Source organism: Homarus americanus, unplaced genomic scaffold, assembly GCF_018991925.1.
Source record: "Homarus americanus isolate GMGI-L3 unplaced genomic scaffold, GMGI_Hamer_2.0 scaffold24922, whole genome shotgun sequence".
Classification (NCBI taxonomy): domain Eukaryota; kingdom Metazoa; phylum Arthropoda; class Malacostraca; order Decapoda; family Nephropidae; genus Homarus; species Homarus americanus.
In genome coordinates, this window is record NW_024722610.1 from 1218293 (window position 1) to 1235887 (window position 17595).

Below are 17595 nucleotides of genomic sequence, written 5' to 3' on the forward strand. Positions count from 1 at the left end.
TGAGGTGGTAGGGGGTGGTGGTGTGAGTAGTGGGGGGTGGTGGTGAGTGGTAGGGGTGGTGGTGTGGTGGTAGTAGGGGTGGTGGTGTGAGTGGTGGGGGGTGAGGGTGGTGTGGTGGTAGGGGGTGGTGGTGTGGAGTGGTAGGGGTGGTGGTGTGAGGTGGGTAGGGGTGGTGGTGTGAGTGGTAGGGGGTGGTGGTGTGAGTGGTAGGGGGTGGTGAGTGTGGTGGTGGGGGGTGGTGGTGTTGAGTGGTAGGGGTGGTGGTGTGAGTGGTAGGGGTGGTGGTGTGGTGGTGGGGGTGGTGGGTGTGAGGTGTGGTAGGGGTGGTGGGTGTGAGGTGGTGGTGGGGGTGGTGGTGTGAGTGGTAGGGTGTGGTGGTGTGTGGTGGTGGTAGGGGTGGTGGTGTGAGTGGTGGTGGTGGGGTGGTGGTGTGAGTGGTAGGGGGTGGTGGTGTGAGGTGGTGGGGGGTGGTGGTGTGGTGTAGTAGGGGGTGGTGGTGTGAGTGGTGGGTGTGTGTGTGTGTGTGTGTGTGTGTGTGTGGATTATGTATATGCGTACTAAGAAATACATTAACAACTTTTCGGCTGCAACTTAATGCTAACGGGAGCTTCTCATATACCATATAATAAACATTCTTTCCAATTTCCTTTTTTTCTCGTCCCAGGAGTGTTTTTTCTTATCCAATGCCATAAAGAAAATCCTATATCCCTTGGTAATATATCAGTCATATCGGTAATTGAAAAAAAGGAACAAAATGGAAAAAAAAAGAACAAAATCATAAAAATTAACAGAAACGAAAAGAACAAAATAAGAACAACAAAAAGTGCAAACAATAAAAAATCAAATAAACTAAAAATTAAAAGAACAAAAGACCAAGAGAAAAATCAGAAAAAAAATAATGAAAAGATACATAACTAAAAAAAAGTGGTAAAAACAACAACAACAAAAGGACAATCATCGAGGAAAATTACGCCTAGGCCTTAAGACTCCTGAAGGCAGTGAAGTAAGAACCACTTATTTATGGCGCTCTACCCGGCAGGCCTCGTTGTCCCTTGGGTCCCGTTAGGCTGAGAACACCCATTAATAATATGTCAGGACCACTCGATCCTCTTCCCTGACGCGTATCTCTCCCATAAAAAAAAATAAAATAAAAAACATAAATAAAAAAAAATACGACGACTCCAAAAATGATTAGGAAGGTCAGTGAATTTATAGGCAATGTACATAGAGATATATTAGATAATTCTTATATCCTCCGCAGTGTCCATTCCCCCGATCGAGAGAATTCATTTGTGGGAAGAGAGTCATTGAGTCATGATACTGTCTGTCTGTTTGTCTCTCGTCTGCCTATCTGTCTGTAAACACAAAAAAAATCCCTTCATTGATATTTAAACTTCTACTGTAAAGATTAACACCAAATTTGCTCCATATACAAATTCTTCATTATAAACAGCTGTGGTGGTGTTGGTATGAGTGTGGGGTTATCGAACAAGCCCCTGAGGACACCTAGTTTTACCCTGCTAATGATTCTCTCGTTAGCAGGAGGAGGAGGCTGACTTGATATCACGTCTTGAGGGATATTAACCTTTCAGTTCACTCACCTTAATAATACTCAGGAGAAAATATCACGATAATTTTTGTTGTGGTTGGAAATATTAGCTAATAGTCTATGTTATACTGGTGTGTGTGTGTGTGTGTGTGTGTGTGTGTGTGTGTGTGTGTACCGACTTAAGGAACAATATACTCCCCAGCCCACGGAGTAGTATAAGCACGGTACTTGTTATCATTTACCTACACCTCTCACAGCACACAGTGGCAACCCTTTGAGCAATGAGTAATCTTGTCCGTGTGAACTGTCCCTCATTAACTCGCACAGATACCATCATAACAGTGGCGATATCAGACACACGAAACGAGTCCATCGCATTAACGATTTCCCGAAATCAGAATAATAACTATAACCTGAATGGCAGAATCAGGCCTCACCCCGAACACAATTACAGCAAATGATTTTTTTTCAGGAATCTGTACCGAGCAAATGGTGCCCACACGGGGATAACAGTCCATCGGGAGGGAGAGTAAATTTATACAATAGTTATTATCGAGGAATTATAAACAAAAATAAGTATTATTACCGAGGGATTCTAAAGAAATGAAGGTATTTTTTCGATGTAGCCAAGTCATCATCACCACGATAAGCTACATATATTTTGAAAACAAGAGGAAGTTGCGAACTTCATTGGAAATATTTACCCCAATTTTCCTTTCCCCTGAAAATTGAGTTTCGATTCACCAAAAAAGGTTGAAATTAATGAGACTCATTGTGATATTGGCAGTGTTATTCCGGGAGAAGATTATATTTCCAATTATGTTGTTGTTTTCCTCCCCGGTGTACACGTCATAAGCGCGGGAAAATTAGCTCAATTTCCCTCTACTTACCAGTCATTGATAGATAAAAGATCAGCATAAGGCGGAATTATGTACTTGTGCAGGAGATTATAATAACCTCGTGGGAAATTTGTACGAACAGGAGGAGAGAGTGTGTGCGTGTGCGCGTGTGTGTGTGTGTGTGTGTGTGTATGTGTGTATGTGCGTTCTACTATCCAACATTGGTGCTTAATAACTCAAGTCTAAGCTACATAGAAGCACCTTATATACATTAGGAGTGTAAGTGTATGACGTTATATTTGACGTTAACATGACGACCCAGTAGAACCTCACTGCTTCCACCCGATATGTTTACCAAGTGAAGAAGGAAAACAACATCCAAGTCTCGGTTACTCCAGAGGGGTGAACGAAGGGAAGAATACAAGGTTAAGAGAGGTGACAAGCCGCTAAAGAACGTATTATGACAGATCTGAATACACGCAGGTTGAAGTGTTGTTATTTGGTTGACGTCTGCCTCGAGTAACCCTTTCCTGACGTCATTACAAGAAGGTAGAGGGAATATCTGACGTCATTACAAGAAGACAGAGGGAATATCTGACGTCATTACAAGAGGGTAGAGGGAATATCTGAAGTCATTACAAGAAGACAGAGGGAATATCTGACATCATTACAAGAAGACAGAGGGAATATCTGACGTCATTACAAGAGGGTAGAGGGAATATCTGACGTCATTACAAGAAGGTAGAGGGAATATCTGACGTCATTACAAGAAGACAGAGGGAATAATGAGTGAGAGTTGCCATTTATATCTTGCTAGTGTTACTACCTGAAGGGGCGATAGTTAATTACTTTTTCTCATTTCTATATCGCTATCCATGGGTCCTTATTACGCGATTTATTAACTGGATCACTCTGTACTATACCGCTAATGTTTACAAAATAACTTAACCCTGAATGTCTTAATAGTGTGTGCCAGAACAAAGTTAAGACACGTTAATGGTTATTTTATGAATCTGTAGGACTTTTTGTTGTACCTGTCACGTAAAGCTGACAGGTAATCTGTTACCTTTCCCCTGTCTCTCGTCTGGTCTCCTGCTACACATATTTGTTTCGTAAAGTAGATTTATATGCTGATAGATATTTCTCTGCGGGGTATTGCACTGTTCATTTTTTAATAGTCGTAACTTATTATTATTATTATTATTATTATTATTATTATTATTATTATTATTATTATTATTATAAATGATTATTATCTAAAATGAATCGTCATAGTTGTTGAAATTACGTTTTTGATGACTTTGATGTCTGTGGTGTTAAGGTTATAGATTAACTTGTTCTAGAATACATTGCATACATAACTCTCCCCCTCATCCACCCTCCCCCTCATCCACCACCCCTCATCCACCCTCCCCTCATCCACCCTCCCCTCATCCACCCCTCCCCCTCATCCACCTCCCCTCCTTCCTTCCCTCCTTCCTTTTCCTCCTTCTCATCCCCTCCCCTCCACCCTCTCCCCCACCCTCCTTCCCCATCTTTCAGAATCCGCTTAAAGGCAAGAGAAAAAAAAAAAAACTTTAATCGCTCGCTGTGGTTGGCATCTGCTGGAGGTCGTCGAACTTTAGCAATTATGACCACAAGCAAAGGCAGAACACAAGGGCAACAATAACATTAACCTACACCTGTCCTCTGCCGCCTTGGCCACTGAAAACACCACATCCCACACGACCACGACAAGACCAGCCATATTCCCATCACTGTGGAAATTATCTTATTCTATGCACGATTCAAGTTCCCACGGAGCTATATTAACACGTTATGACTCTAGGGGATCAGAACACAATAACATTACTGATAAACTTAGAATGTTAGAAATTTACCCTTTTAGTTAAGATAGTTCACATTTCGCACTCAAGTATAAATATATTACCAGTGTGTGAACTGTCTCTTGTGGGCATCCCTGATTATGTGTTATACCCAGTAGTGAAGATTAACCTCGTGTCTGGGTATATTTATGGTTTCATTATAATCCACAGAGGGCAAGACGCTCCTGCAGTGTCTCGTAGAAAGACTTAGTACGATGACTTAATCCATGTGTACGATGACTTTAACCGTTTGAGTACGATGACTTGATCACTTGTGTATGATGACTTAATCCCTCTGTGTATGATGACTTAATCCCTCTGTGTATGATGACTTAATCCCTCTGTGTAGTTTGGTGTCTGTGGGTATATTGTGTGACTTATACATAAAACCATCTTCTCCTCCCTGACTTATACATAAAACCATCTTCTCCTCCCTGACTTATACATAAAACCATCTTCTCCTCCCTGACTTATACATAAAACCATCTTCTCCTCCCTGACTTATACATAAAACCATCTTCTCCTCTCTGACTTATACATAAAACCATCTTCTCCTCCCTGACTTATACATAAAACCATCTTCTCCTCCCTGACTTATACATAAAACCATCTTCTTCTCCCTGACGTATACATAAAACCATCTTCTCCTCTCTGACTTATACATAAAACCATCTTCTTCTCCCTGACGTATACATAAAACCATCTTCTCCTCCCTGACTTATACATAAAACCATCTTCTCCTCCCTGACTTATACATAAAACCATCTTCTTCTCTCTGACTTATACATAAAACCATCTTCTCCTCTCTGACTTATACATAAAACCATCTTCTCCTCCCTGACTTATACATAAAACCATCTTCTCCTCCCTGACGTATACATAAAACCATCTTCTTCTCCCTGACGTATACATAACACCATCTTCCCTACTCCTCCCCTGACGTGTCTCACTCATCCATCTTCTCCTCCTGGCCATTATACACATAAAACCATCTCTACTCCCCTGACATACATACATATCTTCTCCTCTGACATATAAAACCATCTTCCTCACTCCTGACTTATACATAAAACCATCTTCTCCTCCCTGACTTATACATAAAACCATCTTCTTCTCCCTGACGTATACATAAAACCATCTTCTCCTCCCTGACTTATACATAAAACCATCTTCTTCTCTCTGACTTATACATAAAACCATCTTCTTCTCTCTGACTTATACATAAAACCATCTTCTCCTCCCTGACGTATACATAACACCACCTGCTCTTCTCACTGACGTATACATAACACCACCTGCTCTTCTCACTGACGTATACATAACACCACCTGCTCTTCTCACTGACGTATACATAACACCACCTGCTCTTCTCACTGACGTATACATAACACCACCTGCTCTTCTCACTGACGTATACATAACACCACCTGCTCTTCTCACTGACGTATACATAACACCACCTGCTCTTCTCACACGCATATATAAACATGATGGATCTTCCTATCACTAAGTCCCGGCGGAATATAGACACCTTTGATCGAGCGAGACATTGAGATTAATTCCTCGCTATGAATCTAGCCCGTAAGGCGCCACGACCTGGAGGGGGGGGGGTGAGCTATAAGATGAAAGAGCAGCTTATAACTCGCTAAAAATAACGAGACGAGGTGACATTTCGTGTGAGAAAGGAAGAATAGTCTTGTTGGGAGAAGAATTACGATGTCACTGCATAAACGTAATGGAGAAGAATTTGCTCAGTAGATAAGTTAAAAATAATAAAGATGTCACAGGTTGATAAACACGCACACATGGATATTGGCTATATTTCCTGCACCCATGGCGGGAAATTACTTTTCTGGATTTACATGTTGATATATATCGACCAATAAATTGTTTAAAAGTATACCTAAAAATGTAGTACCACTGGGAGGAATATACACATGTATGACTGTATATATGTATATGTCATTTGTGTATGTATAATGTCATTTGTGTATGCATAATGTATTGAAAAAATAAATAAACCCAATTTCATCAGATAAACAACTCCCCCCCCACCCCACCTCTGATCATGACTCCACAACCCTGACCTTGGGCAGCAGCCAACCACGCTTGTAACATTAACTTTATCACTCTTAATGACCTCTACTTTATGGACCAATATTGTTTAACTGATAAAGAATCCAATACAATCCCTAGTGAACTATGACAATCATTTGAGTACGACGACTTAATCCCTTGTGTACGATAACTTAACCATGTTAGTACGTTGGACGTAATCCCTTGTGTACGATAATTTAATCCCTTGAGTACGATGACTTGATTCCTTGAGTACGAAAATTTGTATATTCATTATTATCTACACATTCACTGCACTTCTTGTTAAGGAATAAACTTTGTTTTACATTCCCCGGTATAAATCTGTTTTAATTTGTCTATATAACAAAACTATTCCTGTACTTATATTTATAAATAAATTTTCAGATTCAGTGTCTTCATATATCATTGTGAATCAGCGATAACAATAATTCATTAATAATAAAAACTACCTGAAGTACTCAGATCAATTATACCATGTTTACTCTCTCTCTCTCTCTCTCTCTCTCTCTCTCTCTCTCTCTCTCTCTCTCTCTCTCTCTCTCTCTCTCTCTATATATATATATATATATATATATATATATATATATATATATATATATATATATATATATATATATATATATATATACACACACACACGTACGCAAACCTTTTTACTATCTACAAAATTATAGCAGGAAACTTGTAAATATATTATCTACATAACTATAAGGGAAGCAGCATCTCAGAGCACAACTACGGGCATGAACTTATAAAGAATCGTAAGTTAATATTTTCCCTTTACTCAGAGGTAAGAGAACACCACACGTAGTTATGGTAAATGTCAGGCGTAATCTGGAAATAATTTAAGTATTTGTGTTTATGTTTAAGTGAACTAGCTAGATACCTTTTTATATATAGCCCACGCTAAAGGGGAAAAATGAACGTACGTTATTATGAGAATTCTTATTACGGCTTTGTAGTTTACTGTGTAAGAGGGTTAGTGAGCGAGCAGGTGTAATTACAGGTCATTAGGGGATAATAGGCATCCAGGTGAGAGCAGGAATAAACCAACACGTTCATAACCGCAGATTTAGTCGACTTATGAGCGGGGAAGTTGGTGATTATGGGGAAGACCTCTTGGCCTTGCTTGTGTGGCGAGGGCGGGAGGAGAAGGTGGGGAGGAGGGTGAGAGGGCGGTGGAGGTACAGGGGTAGTGAGGAGGGCAGGAGGAGAAGGTGGGGAGGAGGATGAGAGGGCGGGAGGGAGGTACGGGGTAGTGAGGGAGGGCAGGGGAGAATGGTGGGGAGGTGGTGAGGTGGAAAGAGAAGGGCAGGAGGACGAGAGGGTGGAGGGGGTGGAGAACGAGAGGGTGGAGGGGGATGGAGGGTGGAGGGGGGTGGAGAGCGGGAGGAGGGCGGGAAGGGGTGTACTGGCGTGTTCACTGGCGCCTAAAGAGGAAGTCACTTACGGTCTGCCAAGGAATTACAACACGGTTAAATGCTGCCAAAAACATCTATTATCAGACAAAATCACAGTGGTCAAGATGTCATAGAAGATAATCATAGTAGCTACAATTTCTTACGACAAAATCGCAGTGAAGAAAACCGTAACAGCTATAATCTCAAAAGACAAAATCCTGTGTTAAAAAATCTTTCTGGGAAATAAAATCTATTTTTTTACTTAGCTAAATTAAAATTGGTTAGGTTGGGTTAAAATAGAATATTTTAAACTAGATGTCGTTAGATAAATTTTCGTTAATTATATTAGATTAAGTTAAATTAGATTAGACTAGATTAAATTAATCATAGTTGACATACAGTACTTTGCATTAAATTCGATTACTGTAGATATATCCTGAAAATAAGTTGGCTAATCTCAATCTACATTACATTAGGCTAAGCTGTTGTAGATATCCCCTTGATGGCATAAAGTAAACTATTACCGCTGTATACAGGTGGACGATAGAGAGACGTGAGGAGTAAATAATGCGATTATCACCTTTGAGGTACTTATGTGATTTGCATAATATATGATGATGCAAATGGTCATGATTATACCCTTTGTGTTCCTGAGCTTTTTGTCTGTTTGTGCTTTTTTGTGTTTTTGAGCTTTGTATTGTCTGTTTGTTTGTGTTTTTGTGCTTTCTTTTGTATTTGTATTTCATCCTCTCTCCTGCTTTTGTTTATACTTTCTCTTGTGAATGTTTAATGCCCAATGGTTTAAAGTAAATTTTTGCACTTTCTAGAAGGAAAGTATCAGCTCTTGTACATTTCTAGCGTTTTCAAGCAAAAATTCTTAAGGTCTTGTGCTTTCTTGGTAAAACTGTATAAGTTGTAATGTCTTTCAGGAAGGAATATTAATGGTCTTGTGCTTCCATGTTATGAGAGTTAATCATCTCAGGTTAACAGCCATCGCCCCAGAAACCGAGACAAAGGCGCTGGAGAGTTAAATTACGATATCTAATTCCAGGGCATCTCGGCAAAACACGGTAATAAGAGGCATTTTTACCCCCGCTCTCACAAAAGGCCAGGGATCTCACAGCGCACACGAGGGAGTCTGAAGATGGCTATTACCAGGTAAATGAGCTCTTGGCTCTGACATAACACTCACTACATTAGTGTGATAACGATGGTCTCCCTGCCTCTCTCGCTCTCGTTTTCTCTCTCCCTTTCGCATTCATTGTATGTTTGCTTGTCTGTCTATCACTACGCATAAATGTATATATTATCAGACTGTCTTTATGTCCCTATTAAATTATTAAGTACTGGTTTAACAATGATATTAAGCTCTGTGAGTCTGACATAAAATGGATATTTAATATTAAGCTAATTATATATATATTTTTTAAACTCAAGTCTTTACATTTCACGCGTAAAATCATGACTAACAGGTGAGTGAGGTGGTAACCTTTAATGACGTGGTTAATGAAGTCTGTTTGTGTTACCTGGCAGAGAATAACTCGCCGGTAATCAGACTAAGTTCCCTAGACTGTGAACTTCAAGGACTATTACGGCATCATGTCTCCAAATTTCCTTAGGGAGGTCACACCTTCAATTGTACAGGAATGGAGTTTGCTGTGCACCTTCTTAATCTCGTATTTGCGTTTCTTGTATTCCTCCCCAGCGACTGAGAAGGTCAACCGTATTTCTGTCCATTAATCTGTCCTTCGAATAAATATTAATTCCAGCATAGTCACGATCAGGGAAGCAACTATCCATCATTATCTTCTTGGTTTAAAAAAATAAATAATAAATATATAAAATAATAATAATAATAATAATAATAATAATAATAATAATAATAATAATAATAATAATAATAATAATAATAATAATAATAATAATAATAATAATAATAATAATAATAATAATAATAATAATAATACCTGGCAGGGATCAGGTTTAGGTGAATATGGTAGACAAAATTCCTTCATAAAATTCCAAACCTCAGCTCTTACAGACCATATTTTCTCAAAAAAAAAACTCCACAAGACACAGCACTAAGACCCAAGACCAATAACATGATGTGTGGTGGGGAGTCAGAGGACCTCTTATGGTACAACTCCCGCCTCTCAGTGGTACACCTGGTGCTGTGGTCATCACTGTGGAACTCTTATCAACATCAAGTCTCAAGTCTCTGCTCGTGGTAGTCCTTAGTACTTGTGTCAATCCATACTTCTAGTGCTGATACCCATTTGTGAGTAATTTCTGACATGGTATGATCGTTGTTGTACTGAATTATGTCTTTTGTTATTTAATTCTCATATAAAAGCGCATTTCGCTCATCTTTTAACTGTAATTTGTCTTTTAAAATATCATCAGAATAAGAGCTAAGCCTTACAGGTCCATATCCTAGCAGTCGTATGAAATCGCTTGAACTCTCTCCTGCTGTAGGCATTTTATCGCTTTATGATGAAGTTCCATTTGCCTGGAATAAAAAAAACCTTATCGTAAAGTGCTGCTTCTCGCACAACTACCTGCAGCTTTCTCACAGATGCACTTTGATATCATCTCTTTCTGCCAGGAAAATCCACAAAGCATCCTGTAGCATAGATTCTCGACGAAGATTTCTTTTTGGTTGTTTTTGAGCAGTGAGAAGGAGTCCTTTGGTGTACTAAAGAGTCCTTCGGTCCTCTTGCCGCACACGCATCATGAGGAGCCTCGTCCAGATCTCAAGAATTTTGTCTCTGTATCACGGCGCTCGTCAGAGGCTCTTACCTCGACCAACTCCAGTGGTATACTAGAGTCGGGTGTCCTGATGCTGACAGGTGCCTCAAGGTATACTTTTTCTTGTACAGTAATGCTTCCGTGACACACACACACACACACACACACACACACACACACACACAATAACAAGGTATACCACGATAATAATGTGTAAAGTGTATCAACCTTATTAAAAATTCTTGGGGGTGAATAAAACGTAAGGAAAGTTTAGAATTAAAGAACTCTGTAACTATCAGTTTTAACGCTACTACACCAAAAGAATGCTGTCAGCTGAGACACAAGTTTCCTAAAAATAATTTATAGGTTGACCAAATCGAAGAGCGTCAGACTAGAAGTACGATTAACAATTTAGAGAGAGAGAGACAAACAGACAGACAGACAGACAGCCAGACATTTTTATAATATATAATCAAATTTGCCTCTTGAGTGTTAAGTGAATATTTACTGACATAGTTTCCTGAACACAACACAACACACTGGAACTAAGAAATACCCAGGACTGGAGAATTAACGAGGCTGTTGTGTGAAGGAAACACATTAATTCCGGGAGAAGAGGAAAGGAGGCGAGTCAAAGATAAACATTAAAGTTGTGAGTAAAGGATCACAGGAGAGGTGAGCTGCCCTGGGTGTAACATATAGCCTTTATCACTAAACTCTCTTCTACACTCTGGCTTCTAAATCTCGATGACTAATGAGAAAAAATAAACACGTATTATAGATCCATTTTCATCCTTATAATGTAGTTTTCATCGAGTTTATATCCCATTTTCACCATGTTTCATTAAGGCAATGTCTTTAATTAACAACAACAACAACAAAAATACGAAACTTCATTCAGCCACAATAGAAAAACAAATCTTTTGGTTGAAACTTTTTTTTTTTAATCAGGTGATGGAAGGCAAAGAGATGGACAAACCAACGTATCTAAATATTCTTGACACTATTACAGTTCTTAGTTCTATTGTTTCCCATAATAATTTGTAAAATAGTTGTTAAAATAATTCCTTTTTCGCTTGATACTTTTACCTTTGTATTAAAGAGTGAGGCAAATGATGATGTTTATATTCACATGTCTTGTATATTATGTTCCCTATACCCAGAGCAATTTGACATTTGGCTTATAAGCTGCGTGAACAGAACACTTTCCCTAGCGAGCAGCGAGTGTGAGAGAACCTGTAACCAGAAATCAATGAGTACAGCAAAAACTTTCACCAGCGAACAGTGAGTTTGGAGAGCACAACCAACTGTGTGTGTGTGTGTGTGTGTGTGTGTGTGTGTGTGTGTGTGTTTGTTTACCTAGGCAGTCGCCCCACCACCACCACCACCACCACCACCACCACCACTACCACGCTCTGTTGCCCTGTCTTGTTTATTGTAGTAATACCCGACTGAGTATGGCTCTTATCCCCTCCTCTCGCTGACTCCCTACCACCCTCCACCACACTCTTAATTGGTGCCACAACTTACCACTACCACAAGTCTTATCGTTGCGTCACTTCAAATCCCCTCCACCCCCTTCCTACCACCCCTCGGTACTACCACACCCCACTACATTTTCCCAGCGTGGAGTGGTGTTGGTGATGATGTAGGTGAAGGTGGTGGTGATAATGCTTGTGTTTGTGACGGTGGTGGTATAGAAGAATGATAGTGATAGTATGGGGCAGTGGTAGTGGTAATAGTAGTGGAGGTAGTGGTGGTTGTTGTAGTGGTGGTTGTTGTAGTGGTGGTTGTTGTGGTGGTGTAGATAGCGGTGGTGGTTGTAATGGTGGTGGCTGTGGTAGTGGTGGTGACAGTGGTGGTGGTTGTAGTGGTGGTGGCTGCGGTAGTGACAGTGATGGTTGTTGTAGTGGTGGTAACAATGGTGGTGGTGATAGTGGTGGTGGGATGAACTCCAGCCACAAGACCAGCGTGAATCACCTGAGTCAGGACACACAACAAGGACCAACACACGACTAAGCGACCTCGTTAACCTCCAAGAGCCAGACTTCATTACCAGAGAAACAGGTACTATTAAACTTTAGTTACTTTATATTGGACAGCGGCGGTGACACAGCTGCCTAGTGCTGCTCAGAGGCTGTTTGCTGCTGATGCTGCTACACACACACACACACACACACACACACACACACAAAGATGATACTGTACCAAACTTTCACATATTTTTTTTATGCCGATCTATTCTCGCCAAATCTTTCTTTTCTAACCTAACTGATGGATTTTTTTTTTACTGAGTGAGGAATGTGTTCTGCAGTGAGGGGGTTAATGCAGCCAATCAATAAACTTTAATCAAGCTTATTAATAGGTTAGATTAGGTTAAGTTTTCTTGAATTTCCTCCAACATATTTCGAAAGCAGCATAAAAAAATACGGTGTTGTTGTTTTTGTTGTTGTTGTTGTTGTTGTTGTTGTTGTTGTTGTTGTTGTGTTACGTGTTCTCCCACCTATGTGAGGTCTTAGGAGGCACAGTACCCAGGTAGAAACTGGTGCCTTGCTGGGCCTACATCACAAACTTATGAAACCTTCTTCCCAGACAGCTTTAAATTCCTATCCCCTTTCCTCAATAACTCGCCCTTCTTCCTTCCAGAAAAAACGAACAAATAGATATTTTTTTTTGAGAGAGAGAAACAGAGAGAGATATAAGGAGAGAGATAGCTCGAGTTAGAGAGAGATATAAAGAGAAAGGGTTGGAGAGAAATATAGATAGAGAGATAAAAGGGGAGACAAATATATAAAGAATGAAATAAAAGGAGAGAGAGAGAGAAATATAGAGATAAAAGATAAGAGAAAAAAAGAGAGAAAAACAAAAGGTGAAAAAGAGAGATAAGAGGAATGAGAGATAAAAGGAAAGAGAGAGAGAGAAAAAAGATGTGTGGAAGAGAGAGTAGAAGAGAGAAATAGAGAGAGAAAGAACACATCTCCTTCTCACTTGTCACTCTTAGAGGAAGATTACACCCCGAAGTTTTCTTAAATGTCACCGTCCCTCGTGAAGTGCGGCTCAAGCTAACAGATATAGACTTAAAAAAAAAAACACTGACTGAACCAGGTGTTATGTCAGGATCTATCTTACTGCCAATAGCATAGAGTAAACATTCGGTCTCCATAAATCCATCCATGTATGTTTTCATTTTTGCATTGGAATGTATTTTGGCTTTTGAGAGAGATTTAATATATAACGTCCAGTCGGCGATATTTTTATCACTTTTTCTCGTAAATCATTGACACGGGAGTATGAGGGTGGGTATGGGAGTGAGGGAGAATGGAAGGGAGTGAGGGAGAATGGAAGGGAGTGAGGGAGAATGGAAGGGGGACGGGAGAATGGAAGGGGGAACGGAGAATGGAAGGGAGTGAGGGAGAATGGAAGGGAGGGACGGAGTGTGTAAGGGCGGTGAGTGTGGAAGAGTAGGAGGTAGAGAGTGTGGAGCCGTAGAAAGGTCAGGAGAAATGTGGAAGTGAGGGAGTGTGGAAGCATAAGAGTGAGGAGGATCTACGAGTTAGTATTTACAGTTATTCAGCATGACGTTTCATCACACGGTAATTTATTCTAAACTAAATCTCTACATCTGTGAGTGCCGGGATCTATGCCCTAGAGAGGTCATTCATTTATCACGCTCCATCAGTAAAAACTTTCCTGGGTTATCATGGGCTGATCTAAGAGAAAATTCCATCAGTTTTTAATTATTTTACCGTATGGCTTCAATTTTTAGACACCGGACACTGAAATCTAGAGTTATATTGATAGTTTACCAGTTCACGGACTTTGATACTCTGGGTTAAATTTCTGATTGGTAGATTCATCAGTAATATCTTCACTAACTACCTGAATCAGTAGGGGGAAAAAACAAAAATCAGAATTATTTCAGTCATATTTTATCGAGGCTTCAAGAATATAATTTTTTTCCCTAATTTCAGCACCTCGTTCTGACACTTCAAAACTTCATGTTAGATCTCATAATCTAATCTACGAACTCTCGCTTGGTTACACCTCTAAAGCTACATAATAACAAATAAATTAAATTGGTACCAGAAGATAAAGTTATGCCACAGTGTGATGATAGAGGGAGCCATAATCCTAGAACCTCCCCTCAAGACTCGTGGTGGGGGTGAGGGTGTGGAATATGAGACACATTTCTTACTCTTGTTTGCACGTCAGGCGGTTGATGAGACATTCTCCTGACGGGACAAAATTCATGAAAACACTGAAAGATCTCATAACGTGTGGCTGAGACAGTTTGATGCCTCGCTAATGGTTGAAAGAAGGAATTTATGTGACGTATACGAAACAAATTGCTGCGTAGTTTCCTTTCATTAGACGACACAATTCTCCAGATGAGAGTTTCTTTCTCTGGTTTCGTCTTACTCACAAAGTTTGAGATGATGATGTTTATTTCATTAGACAGTTGGTCTTTAGTTGTGACGAAAGAAGTACCTCTTCTCTCTCTCTCTCATTTATCTCTCTTCTCTCTATATCTTACAAATATACATTATATATAGATTCTATCCTCTTTTATAAATAGGTTTGAGAAAGCGGATCTTTTATACAATAGTCTTAAAAATAATTCGACATAGTAATACTCATCGTCTCTCTGTAAACGGAGTGAACAAGTTAGATACGTCCTCGCATCCTCAGCTCGGGAGAAATTCAACGTACGAACCTTTGAGAATCTACCGTAGATCCATTTTTTTTTAGTTAAAGATCTAAAAGAATGTCCATGAAATCCTCCAGGTGGGTACGACAGTCCAGCTGAGGCTTGGCGCTTCAGAGAGAAGATGTGATATCCTGTGTTGCTGTTATTTTGTGTTGACGAGACAAAAGTGTTGTTTGAGGAACCAGATATCTCTACATCCAGTGAGGCACGAGGCGAGAAAACTTGGTGGCAGTCGCTCGTGTCTCACAGGAGTCTCCCGTCCTTCCTGTTGTTCTCACACCTGACACTCCCCACACCTGACACTCCCCACACCTAACACTCCCCACATGGTAGAGAAATATTGTGTTAAAAAATCTGTTATAGCATGAAGGGTAGTTTTGGAACCAGAACCTTAGAGAAGAAACAAACAAAGGGAAAAAGGTCCTTGATACCACTACTGAAGACGATACTGAACATCGAATACCTTCATGTTTTCAGCATCAAGTGATACACAAACTTTAAGAAACGACAAGACTGTTAAGGAAAATCAGCGGAAAAAACACATTAAATGTTAGGTACACACGAGTATTCTCTATTTAATATAATACTACTTAACATACTGAGACTTGACATGTACGCTCCTGGAAACGTCAGGTTTAATTAAACTAAAATGATGATGTTTTCCTGGATTATGGCTAAATCAACATGAGAGATACGGCGGAAAAAACTCACAGATATACTTTAGTTAATCAATAGTCAAATAGTCACAAAAAATCTGATTTTAAAGGTGTTATATTATAATAATTGAAAATCTTTAACAAATATGAAATAAAATTTCTAACAATGTAAAAAAAATAATAATATTGAATTAACAAAGTCATTAAACAAAACTACAAACAACACAGAAAGTAAGCCGACAAACCATGAGATAACGATTAAGCACTAAAACCCATCATTTTTCAAGTGTAACAATAACCTGAAATATTAACACAAACAACCAGAGTAAATAATTAAGGCTTATTTAAGTATTATCTCATGGTGGAAATGTCAGAACAAAAAAAATTTAAATTCCTCAGAGTAAAAACGTGTATTACAGTCTTATGCTCTCTGGATATACACTCACGTTAGAACCAGATAATATATTTAGGTGTGTTTACGGATATTCCAACATCAACCTGAACCATTTTCATATTTCTACTTGGGGAATCGAGAGTAAACAGCTTAACTTTATACGAGGAAGTTATAGGTACTGGCCACAGGTTATATCATCCGGAAATTTGACCAAACAGAACATACATAGATGAATACTAATACTGTTTATTTATCAAAGGAGAATAAATTAGTGGCAAAAGGAATTGTATTACTGAAAGAAGTCAATTTGTATTCTAATATACTTCCTACGATTTTTAATACTAAAGAAAACTTTAAATTTATAGTAACTTGATTTTGTTTCATTTCCTAATAATCAAGGTATGATAAATACGAGACTTGACATCATCTTTCGGAACGCTATTGTCGACTGCAACACCTTATCTGAATCTCCCTCTTCCATTTATAATAGGAATTTATGTTTGGCAGTAGCTCTTTACCTAATGATTCAGTTGAGATACACAGCAATATACACGATGCCTACAGCTCGGATCCAAGATGCAAGAGAATTTTATACATTTCTGAAATATTGCATAAAGATGTTGTACTGAGTGTATGTTTACAGTTACCGTTATTATTCCTATCAGAGAAGCTGAATCAAGAGGTACTGCACCACATGAACGCTTGAGGGATAGTTAATAGATGTTTTAGATTTCAAATGTAACCGTATAGTTTAGTCTAGAATTCCCGAAGAACGTGTTCTTCATTCTACTCATTTATTGAGTCAACACACACACACACACCTATATAAAAATAAATGAAAACCCATTGTATGCGGCGGCAATAGAATATGAAAGAACAAGATAATTCTTTCATCAAATGTAGTGATTATATATATATATATATATATATATATATATATATATATATATATATATATATATATATATATATATATATATATATATATATATATATATATATATATATATGGAGCATTAAATCTGTTCAAATCAACACAGCTTATGACAAAAATCTGGTCGCTCTTGATTTAGCGATACCTAATACAATAGTTGACCTAAGGAGCGAGGGGGTGAGTGACGACCCAATCTCTTGATACACGACATAGAAGCATATTTACAGGTGTCAGTAACTGTGTGTGTATTAAGAACGTGAGTTGTATGAGGAAGAAGATAATAGTGAGGATATAAGAAAAAAATAAAATACCATTAGGCGCGAGTAAGTGAAATGCGGTTGGCGATGACCGTAGACTTCTGCGATTTCCAATGAGATGACAAACTTAGGTAAATGTTACGCCCCC